Source organism: Herpailurus yagouaroundi, unplaced genomic scaffold, assembly GCF_014898765.1.
Source record: "Herpailurus yagouaroundi ecotype Mexico unplaced genomic scaffold, PumYag 185, whole genome shotgun sequence".
In the NCBI taxonomy this organism is placed as follows: domain Eukaryota; kingdom Metazoa; phylum Chordata; class Mammalia; order Carnivora; family Felidae; genus Herpailurus; species Herpailurus yagouaroundi.
This window is the reverse complement of record NW_024412416.1, coordinates 5,706,793-5,716,164: the sequence shown is the minus strand read 5'-3', so window position 1 is coordinate 5,716,164 and position 9,372 is coordinate 5,706,793. Positions and strand designations below refer to the sequence as shown.

The 9,372-nt window shown below is 48.4% G+C and overlaps 1 long non-coding RNA gene across 1 annotated transcript in view; it reads left to right on the top strand.

The window, feature by feature from the left end:
* The first annotated feature begins 821 nt into the window (after positions 1–821).
* LOC121042378 (uncharacterized) overlaps positions 822–9,372 on the top strand; it is a 20,373-nt gene continuing 11,822 nt past the window's right edge. Inside the window, exons 1-2 of the long non-coding RNA XR_005796147.1 lie at positions 822–1,559; positions 3,750–3,936. This is a non-coding gene — a long non-coding RNA (uncharacterized LOC121042378). The remainder of the gene's footprint in view (positions 1,560–3,749; positions 3,937–9,372) is intronic.

Here is a 9,372-nt window from a genome sequence, read left to right as displayed (position 1 = left end):
AGGAAGACAAAAAACAGAAAATAACAAATGTTGGCAAGGATATACAGAAACTAGAGTCTTCGTGTCCTGTTGGTGGGAATGTAAAACGGTGAATTATCATATGGTTGAGCAGTTGCACTTTCGGCTGAATACCTAAAGGAGTTGAAGCAGGGTTTCAAAGAGATGTTCGGACGCTGTTCACAGTAGCATTGTTCCCAATAGCCGAAAGGTGGAAGCATCCAGTGTCTACCAACGGATGAACGGATACACAGAAGGCGGTATAAACATACGATGGAATATTATTCAGCCTCAAAAAGGAAGGCAACGTGGGCATCTGCTACAATATAGGTGAACCTTCAGGACATTATGCTAGGTGAAATGAACCAGATACCAAGGGACAAATACCGTATGATTCCACTTACATGACGTGCCCAGAGTTGTCAAATTCATAGAGACAGAAAGTAGAATGGTAGTTGTCAGCAGCTGGGGGGGGGGGGGGGAGAAAATGAGCAGTTAGTGTTTAATGCATACAGAGTTTCAATTTGGGAGATGAAGAAAGTTCTAGAGAAGGATGGTGGTAATGGATGCACAATAAGGAGAATGTACCTAAGGTCCCCGAAGCACACACCTAGAAATGATTAAGATGGTAAATTTTGTTATGTGTATTTTACCACAATTTTTTGAAGTTTATTTAGGAGAGGGAGAGAGAGAGAGCCTGAGTAGGGGAGGGATAGAGAGAGAGAGAGAATCCCCAGCCAACTTGGGGCTCGAACCTATGAACCATGAGATCACGACCTGAGTGGAAACTAAGAGCCGGATGCTTAACCGATTGAGCCACCCAGGTACCCCTACCACAATTAAACAAACAAACAAAAAATCCTTTGGGGATTCCCAGCTGGCTCGGTGGATAAGCATGTGACTCTTGAGCTCAGCGTCCTGAGCTCAGTCTCCACACTGGGTGTGGAGCCTGCTGAAAAATAAACAAATAAGGAAGTCCATCTGTCCTTCGGTGTCCCTGCCACTGGAAATTTCTCACTGGAATTCATGCCAGGCTGTGGCTCCTGCCATCTTGTTTTGTGCCCCCACCCACTTCATTTCATTTCTCTGACCTTCCCTGTCTTCTCTCTCCTTGGGGTCCCTTTTCCCTAAGCTCCCGTTATGACGCTGGTAAAGCCGTTGAGTCCCTCATGTATTTATTTAACCACGTCCCTTCAACCATGTCCCGGGCACCGCCCTCCCCTTCCTCGACCAAAGTGGCTCATCAAGATGTTTTCCTAAACAAAACTGTTCTCACCCTGCTAAATGCATGGAAAACATGCCATCTGCTGTATACGCTGGTCTCCTGAGACATTGAGGAGTCCAAGCCCGCAGCTGAGACTCAGAGCTCCTCTCCACCAGCTGCCAGGCTGAGGCTCGACCCCGGGGTCCCAGGAGTGAATTTGTCAGAGTAAAGGCCGCTTTGGGCAGCCTCTTGGCAGCCTGCCGACAGCCCCTCCCCGAGCCACTCCGTCTCAAGCCTCAGATGTGCGGGCCCGAGGAGAAAACAGAGGATGACAGCAAGGACCGCTCGCCAAGCCGAGGTATGGTGACCTCAGTGGAACGGAGGTGCTTGGGGTCCAGAGCCACCGGGAGACAGGAGGGGTTGGAGGACTGGATGTTGAGAAACTTTGCCTCTGCACAGAAACCCTGCGTGTGTGTGCGCGCACGCGTGCGTGTACACGTAGGTGCACATGTGTGTGATGCGTCTAAGGAGGCCTCGGAGCTGGGGAAGATGAAAGGCAAGGCCAGGAGCTCTTGCTGTGGTTGAATAAGAATGACAAGGCAGCGGGGCGCCTGGGTGGCGCAGTCGGTTAAGCGTCCGGCTTCAGCCAGGTCACGATCTCGCGAGATCTCGCGTGATCTCGCGTGAGTTCGAGCCCCGCGTCGGGCTCTGGGCTGATGGCTCAGAGCCTGGAGCCTGTTTCCGATTCTGTGTCTCCCTCTCTCTCTGCCCCTCCCCCGTTCATGCTCTGTCTCTCTCTGTCCCAAAAATAAATAAACCTTGAAAAAAAAAAATTTAAAAAAAAAAATAAAAAAAAAAGAATGACAAGGCAGGCGGGGAACCAGACGATGCTTTCTAGGCATAGATCTGCGTGCAGAGCCCAGAGAGGGCACAGCCAGGAGCCTTCGGGACAAAAACTGCCACCAGATAAGCACTTCCCGTGTGCCAGGCACTCGATGCTGATAGTAGTTAGTTACTCTTCCTACATGCCAGCACCCTCTAGTAAACACGACAGTGCCAGCCACATACATAATTGTGAATATTCTAGGAGCTGCGCTGTATTTTATTTGCTTATTAAAATACAGAATATTTATTAAAATACAGATATTAACAAACAGAATGGTGCCTGGGTGCTCAGTTGGCCGAGTGGCCGACTCTTGATTTCGGCTCAGGTCATGATCCCAGAGTGGTGGGATTCAGCCCTACCTCAGGCTCCGTGCTAAGCACCGAGCATGGAATCGGCTTGAGATCCTGTCTCTCTCTCTCTCTCCCTCTCTCTCTGCTCCCCCCCACACACACTCGTGTATGCTGTCTCCCAAATTAACGATGGAGGGGGAGGAGGGGGAGGAGGAGGAGGAGGAGGGGAAGAGAAAGAAGAAGGAAATAAGATACCAACAAACACAAGTGCATTACATGTATACCTAATGTAACATGGGAGATAGTCCAGGGAGAAATGAGTAACTCCTGCATTTTAAAAAGTAAAAAGAAAAAATAGGGCCACCTGGGTGGCTCAGTCAGTTGAGCGTCTGACTTTTGACTTCGGTTCAGGTCATGATCTCGGGGTTCGTGAGTTCAAGCCCCACGTCGGGCTCTGTGCTGACAGTGCAGAGCCTGCTTGGGATTTTCTGTCGCAAAATAAATAAAATAAAAACCTATTAAGTAAAGTAAAAAATAGACATATGTAGTGAACTTAATTATAAAATATATTCTATTTAACCTAACAGATACAAATTTTTATTTCAACATGTAACCCATATAATTATTGGTGAGATACTTTACATTCTCCTTCCATATTAAGACTTCACAATCTGCCGTGAATTTACACTTAGTGCACACCTCAGTTTGGATGAGCCACATTTCAGATGCACTCTAGGTACATGTGCCTGATGGCAATTCTATTAGAGTAGTTTAGACACATTAATTCTAAATGTAAGCACTTTAGGGGAGCCTGGGTGGTTCAGTCAGTTGAGCGTCCGACTTCAGCTCAGGTCATGATCTCACGGTCTGTGAGTTCCAGCCCCGCATCGGGCTCTCTGCCGTCAGCACAGAACCCGCTTCTGATCTTCTGTTCCCCTCTCTCTTCCCCTCCTCCACTTGTTCTCTCTCTCTCCCTCAAATATAAACATTGAAGAAAAAGGACTGAAAACAATGTTGCACTGTATGTTAACTAGAATTTGAATAAAAATTTAAAAAATAAGGTAAATATAAGCACTTTAGATATATTAATTCAATATGCTTTTGGGGTTTTTTTAATGTTTATTTTGAGAGAGAGAGAGAGAGAGACAGAGAGAGAGAGCTTGTTTGCCCATGCTTCAGCAGGGGAGGGGCAGAGAAAGAGAGAGAGAGAGAGAGAGAGAATCCCAAGCAGGGTCAGCACAACACGGGACTCAAACCCACAAACTGTAAGATCATGACCCGAGCTGAAATCAAGAGTCAGACGCCTAGCCGACTGAGCCCCACCCCCCCCCGGGCACCCCATAACCATGCTTTTGTTATCCTCATTTTACAGATGAGAAAAATTAAACACGAAAAGAAAACGTCTGAGCTGGGGTCTGAATCACCGAGCGCAGCCAAGCGTGGGTCCGGAATCTGGTCTCCTAACCACCACTCCATGCTGCCACCACTATAGGGCTCCGCTCCCTTGAAAAATTCCACCTGCTATAGCTAACCTCTGTTTGACACAAGAGAAACTGAAGGTAAGAGAAGCTAAAAAGAACTTGCCCGGTAGATGGTCCCGCTGGGATTTGAACCCACGTGGAGTGAAAACTGGGTGGCCATCTCATACTTCAGTGAGTGCCAGGAAGGGCTGGGCACGGCTACCTGCATCCCACACTCAAGGTGAGGTCCACTTTGAAGAGTTCAAAGGAACAATGACCCCAAAGTTCGAACTGGGAGGGGAAAGAGGTGTTTGCACCATCTTCTACAACCAGCATCTTATTTTATTTATTTATTTTTTTTAAGTAGACTCTATGCCCAACGTGAGGCTTGAACTCACAACCCTGAGATCAAGAGTTGTATGCTTTACCGGCTGAGCCAGCCCGGAGCCTCTATAGTCTCTGAAACAACACATCGTAATTCATTTCAGCAGTCTCAATGCAAGGACAATGTTTCGCTATTATAAATAGCCCTGCAATGACCATTCTTGCAAATTATTGTTTCCAGTAATTCAATGTACAGCCAAGAAGTTTTCATTCTCTGCCACTTTATTGTCTGGTGTTCAAAGAGTGTAGGAGAGGGGCGCCTGGGTGGCTCAGTCGGTTGAGCGTCTGACTTTGGCTCAGGTCATGATCTCGCAGTTCGTGAGTTCCAGCCCCATGTCGGCTCTGTGCTGACAGCTCGGAGCCTGGAGCCTGCTTCCGATTCTGTGTCTCCCTCTCTCTCTGCCCCTTCCCTGCTCCTTCTCTCTCTCTCTCAATAAATAAATAAACATAAAAAAAAAAAAAACAACCCAGAGTGTAGGAGAGAGCGGGCAAATACCCCCGAGCCTGACCCCAACTGCAGAGAAGAGTCCCTGAACGGGTCCCCCTAAACCCTGGTGCTTTAGGTTCATATGTTCACTTTCTTGTCATACGGGCCAAGTTCATCTGCACCCAACACTCGGTTCCACCTATCTTTCTGCCCTCTGATGAGCCTCTGCTCAGGAAGAAACAGTTCTGAGGCCACACCAGTTGGTTGGGGCTGACCCTCCTGGGCACGATTATGCAACAAGGTTTTGTTTTTTTTTTAAGTTTATTTATCTATCTGGAGAGAGAGAAGAGAGCACAGGAGGGATAGAGGAAGAGAGAGAGAGAATCCCAAGCAGCCTCAGCACTGTCAGCACAGAGCCCGATGAGGGGCTTGAACTCAAACCCTGAGGTCACCACCCGAGCCTAAACCAAGAGTCAGGTGCCCAACCGACTGAGCCACCCAGTCGCCCCAACGAGATGCTTCAGCTCCTCCGTCTGGACTCTGCTGTCAGCAAAGTCCCATTTATTGCCCCGTGGAGCCTTCACCCTTCTGCTTCGTGGAAATGTTTGTGCAGGTTCCTGGCTTCTTCCCAGGTTATATCTGACTGTCCTTTTACCTTCCGTTCGGTCTTCTCTCTTACTGGGGGCGTCGTGTTTGCCCTGCAAGAGTCCTACCGACACAGTCCCGTAAATTAACTTTTTACGTTTGCAACTGGAGCGGAGGTTTTTAATTTAGGGCCCACAAATGTTGGGAGTGGCGAGGACACAAAGCCCCGAAGGAGCGTGCGAAATCTATGCGTGTGCATCTTTGCAGGGAGAGGTTGCTTATTTTCATTCCGTTTGCAAAAGGGCCAGGGACCCACCTAGAGCACGTGCTGGGCCCGCATGGCCACCCGATTGGACACTGCACTGTCTGCTCCCTTGCAGACGTTTCTGGCCAAGAACCACCCCTTCTGACTCCTCCCCTCGTTCTTCCCTCGTGTAAGCGGTGGCTGGCGGCAGCTTAGGGCAGAGAGGCCTGGCCTTGGCTCGTATCCTCTGCTCACCCCCTGCCCCACAGGCTGGCGCTCAAGTTCTAGCTGCAAAGAGCAGGGGAGGGGGGTTACAAATTCCTTCCCGAACCCCTGGGTTTCTCGTGGCCAGCAAAAAGTTTCAGTGTGAAAACTTGAAATACCAAGAGCTTGTATCTGCTTGCCTGTGTCTTTTTAATTACATGGTGTTTTAGTGTGCCAGGCTGCCTAACAAAGAACTGTAGATTGGGTGGTTTAAACAGCAGGCATTTATTTCCTTACAGTTCTGGGCTCCGGAAGTCCAAGATCAAGGTGTCCACAGGGTCCTTCTTAGCTTGCACATGGTTGTCTTCTTTCTGGGTGTCTGTGTGTCCTCATCTCCTCTTATAAGGACATCAGACATACTGGATTAGCACAGACCCTAATGTCCTCAGGTTAATTGAATCACCTCTTTAAAAACCCCGTCTCCAAATACAGTCACATTGAGGTATTGGGGGTTAGAATTTCAACATATGAATTTTGGGGGCACACAGTTTATCCCATAACACATATGTTAACATTTTTGTGATTATAAAAGTAACACACAAGGGGCACCTGGGTGGCTCAGGCTGTTGAGCGACCGACTTGAGCTCGGGTCACGATCTCGCGGTTTGTGGGTTCAAGCCCCGCGTCGGGCTCTGTGCTGATGGCTCAGAGCCTGGAGTCTGCCTCGGATTCTGTGTCTCCCTCTCTCTCTGCCCCTCTGCTGTTCATGCTCTGTCTCTCTCTTTCTCTCAAAAATAAATAAACGTTAAAAAATTTTTAATAACACATTTCCTGTAGAAAATGTAGAAACTTCAGAAATGGAGAAATTAATGAAAGAATCTCTGTAAAAATCATTCTCTTTCTCTAAGTGTGTACAGTAAAAAAAAAAGTGAAAACTTTCCTCTCTTTCCGCAGTTCCATTGCCTCCTCCCCAAAGAACACCTGTAATGAAGTTTCATAATAATAGGGTCATGTCTATTCAAACCTTTTCTGTGCTTGCACAAGCTGCTTCCGGGAACGTCCTTGTCCCCACACCCCTCTACCTGTTCATGCTGGCTTCCTAGGGAGCACACCTCTTGTGCTGTGAATTAAGCCCTTGTGCACCTTCGCACTGACTCAGTTGTTTTCTTGAAGGCCCCACAAAATGTGACCAATTAGAGCTCAGATTTAAGAGGAAATTCTAGGGACGCCTGGTAGGCTTAGTCGGTTAAGCGTCCGACTTCGGCTCAGGTCACGATCTCGCGGTCCGTGAGTTCGAGCCCCGCGTCGGGCTCTGTGCTGACAGCTGTGTGCTGACTTCCGATTCTGTGTCTCCCCCTCTCTCTGCCCCTCCCCCACTTGCACTCTGTCTCTCTCTCAAAAATAAATAGACATTAAAAAAAATTTTTTTAAATAAGAGGAAATTCTGTAGTGATGTATTTAATGCCATTTTGTTACTTGTTTTATGGTTGTTTTTGCAGTTCTCCGTTTCTCTCTTCTTTTGCTCTCTTCTCGCACCCTTAGTTGCGTTAGGAGATTCTAAAAAGGAGGCGCTTTTAAGTAAACGAGACCCGTCAGAGTGGCTTCTGACACGTTAACCAGGCTTGAGCGTAGGCAATGGGGCAGAAAGTTATTTTTCTCACTTCATCTTCTTACTTAGTTGGATTTTCTACATTTTCTCTAATGAGCTTATATTACTTTTTAGAACAGGGGAAATAAAGAACTGTAATAGAACACTGCCAAAGGGGACGATCAAAAGGAACCTCGAGCTCCTTTCGGAGCCAGAGGAGGACAGAAAGAGGGAGCCAGCTGCCACAGGAGCTGAGGGAGGGACGCTGGCGGGGGCCACAGGGGAAGACGGAAGCGCTCCGGGTCGCTGGCCCTGTGCCTCTCGGACGTGGCAGAGAAGAGTGCACGCGTGACAGGGAGAAGCCGGCTCTGAGCCCGTGCAAGGTGGCTTGCGAGTGTGCAAATGAGCTCCTGGCTACTTAAAATAAAGTCCTTTGGTCTGGACTAATTATATCCCAGCTGCCGAGAAGTAGATGCTGAGTCACTGCCCGTGGTCTTTGGAAACTTGCGGTGGAAACAAGCTGGAAGGTGGACGAGGGTCAAAAGGCCATTCTCGTTTTTTTGAAGGGGAAGGACGTGGAGACTTCAGACATTGGGCCAGAGAGCTGAACAAGGATAGAGGCGTGGGGGGGGGGGGGATATGGAGGCCCTGGAAAGAAAGTGATGACTCCTGGGAATCAGAATGGGTTCACCAGCTCCAGATGAGGGTCGGCTGTGACCCTGGAGTCGAGATGGGGAAATACGGAGCAGCCGTTAGCACAGTTAGGTCAGATGGTAGCAGACTGAGTTATCGTGACCACAAAACCAGGGGATCAGTGTCAAATGGGAGGCAGGTCTGTAGGTCTGTGTGGAAAGTTTCTATCCTGTTCAAGGTTCCTTATCAATCGCTAGGGATTAGGGCTGAAGTGGAAAGCAAGAAAAATATACGCCTGCCCTCATGGAGTTGATACTGTAGTGTCATCTATTCATTCATTAAAGCAAGTTTATTTCTATCTTAAAGGGAAAAAACCTATTCCTTGGACCCGATCGAGAGAGGAGTGGCTCTTGTCACCGTCCATTAGTGGTTTTGATGACCTTGTTGGCCCACAGGTAGGGCACTCGGTCACTGCGGGGCTCCCTGCTGGCTGTCTCCCCAGCAGCCGTTTCTCACCTCTTCCTTTCTTTATCTTATTTTGTTATTAGTTTATTTTATTGTTTCATTATTTTTTTAATGTTTATTTATTTTTGAGACAGAGAGATAGAGTGTGAGCAGGGGAGAGGAGGAGACAGAGGGAGACAGAGACTCCCAAGCAGGATCCGCACTGTTAGCGTGGAGCCCTACGCAGGGCTGGGACTCACGATTTGTGAGATCCTGACCTGAGCCAAAACCCAGAGTTGGACGCTCAACCGACTGAGCCACCCAGGCGCCCCCCCCCCCACCTTTTAAAATGTTATATATAGAGAGAGTGCAAGTGGGGGAGAGGGGCTCTTAAGCAGGTTTCATGCACAGCGTGGAGCCCGATGTGGGGCTCAATCCCTGGGATCGTGACCTGAGCCTAATTCAAGAGTCAGATGCTCAACCAACGGAGCCACTCAGGCGCCCCTCACCTCTTCCTTTCTACAAGTACCACATCTCCCCCCTACACCGAGCACTTTTCTTCCTTGAATCCATTTGTCTCAGGGAAAGTTGACCCCCATACCTCAAGAGTCACCCCATTGGCCTGAGGGGAATTCTATTCCCCTTGAGGGCAGTTGGTGCAGGCAAAGGCATGTGACCCAGTCTGGCAAATATCCTGAGAAGTCCAGGGAGGACTGGGAAGTTTTCTCCCTCCTAAGAGAAAGCCATAGTATATCAGTTAGAAATGTTTTTATCAGCAACTAACGGAACCACCCCCCATACACACACGCACGTGCGTGCACACACACACACACACACACACACACACACACTGACAAATAACGGTTTAAGAGTGAAGATATTTAACGAGCTCAGTATAAAAGTCTGGAGGTAGGTGGTTCCTGGCATTGGTGTCTCAAATAATATTAGGATCAACATCTCTGTGATTCTCTTTTTCTTTCATTAATGGTGTTTAAAAGGCTGCCACTCCAGGGGTGCCTGGGTGGC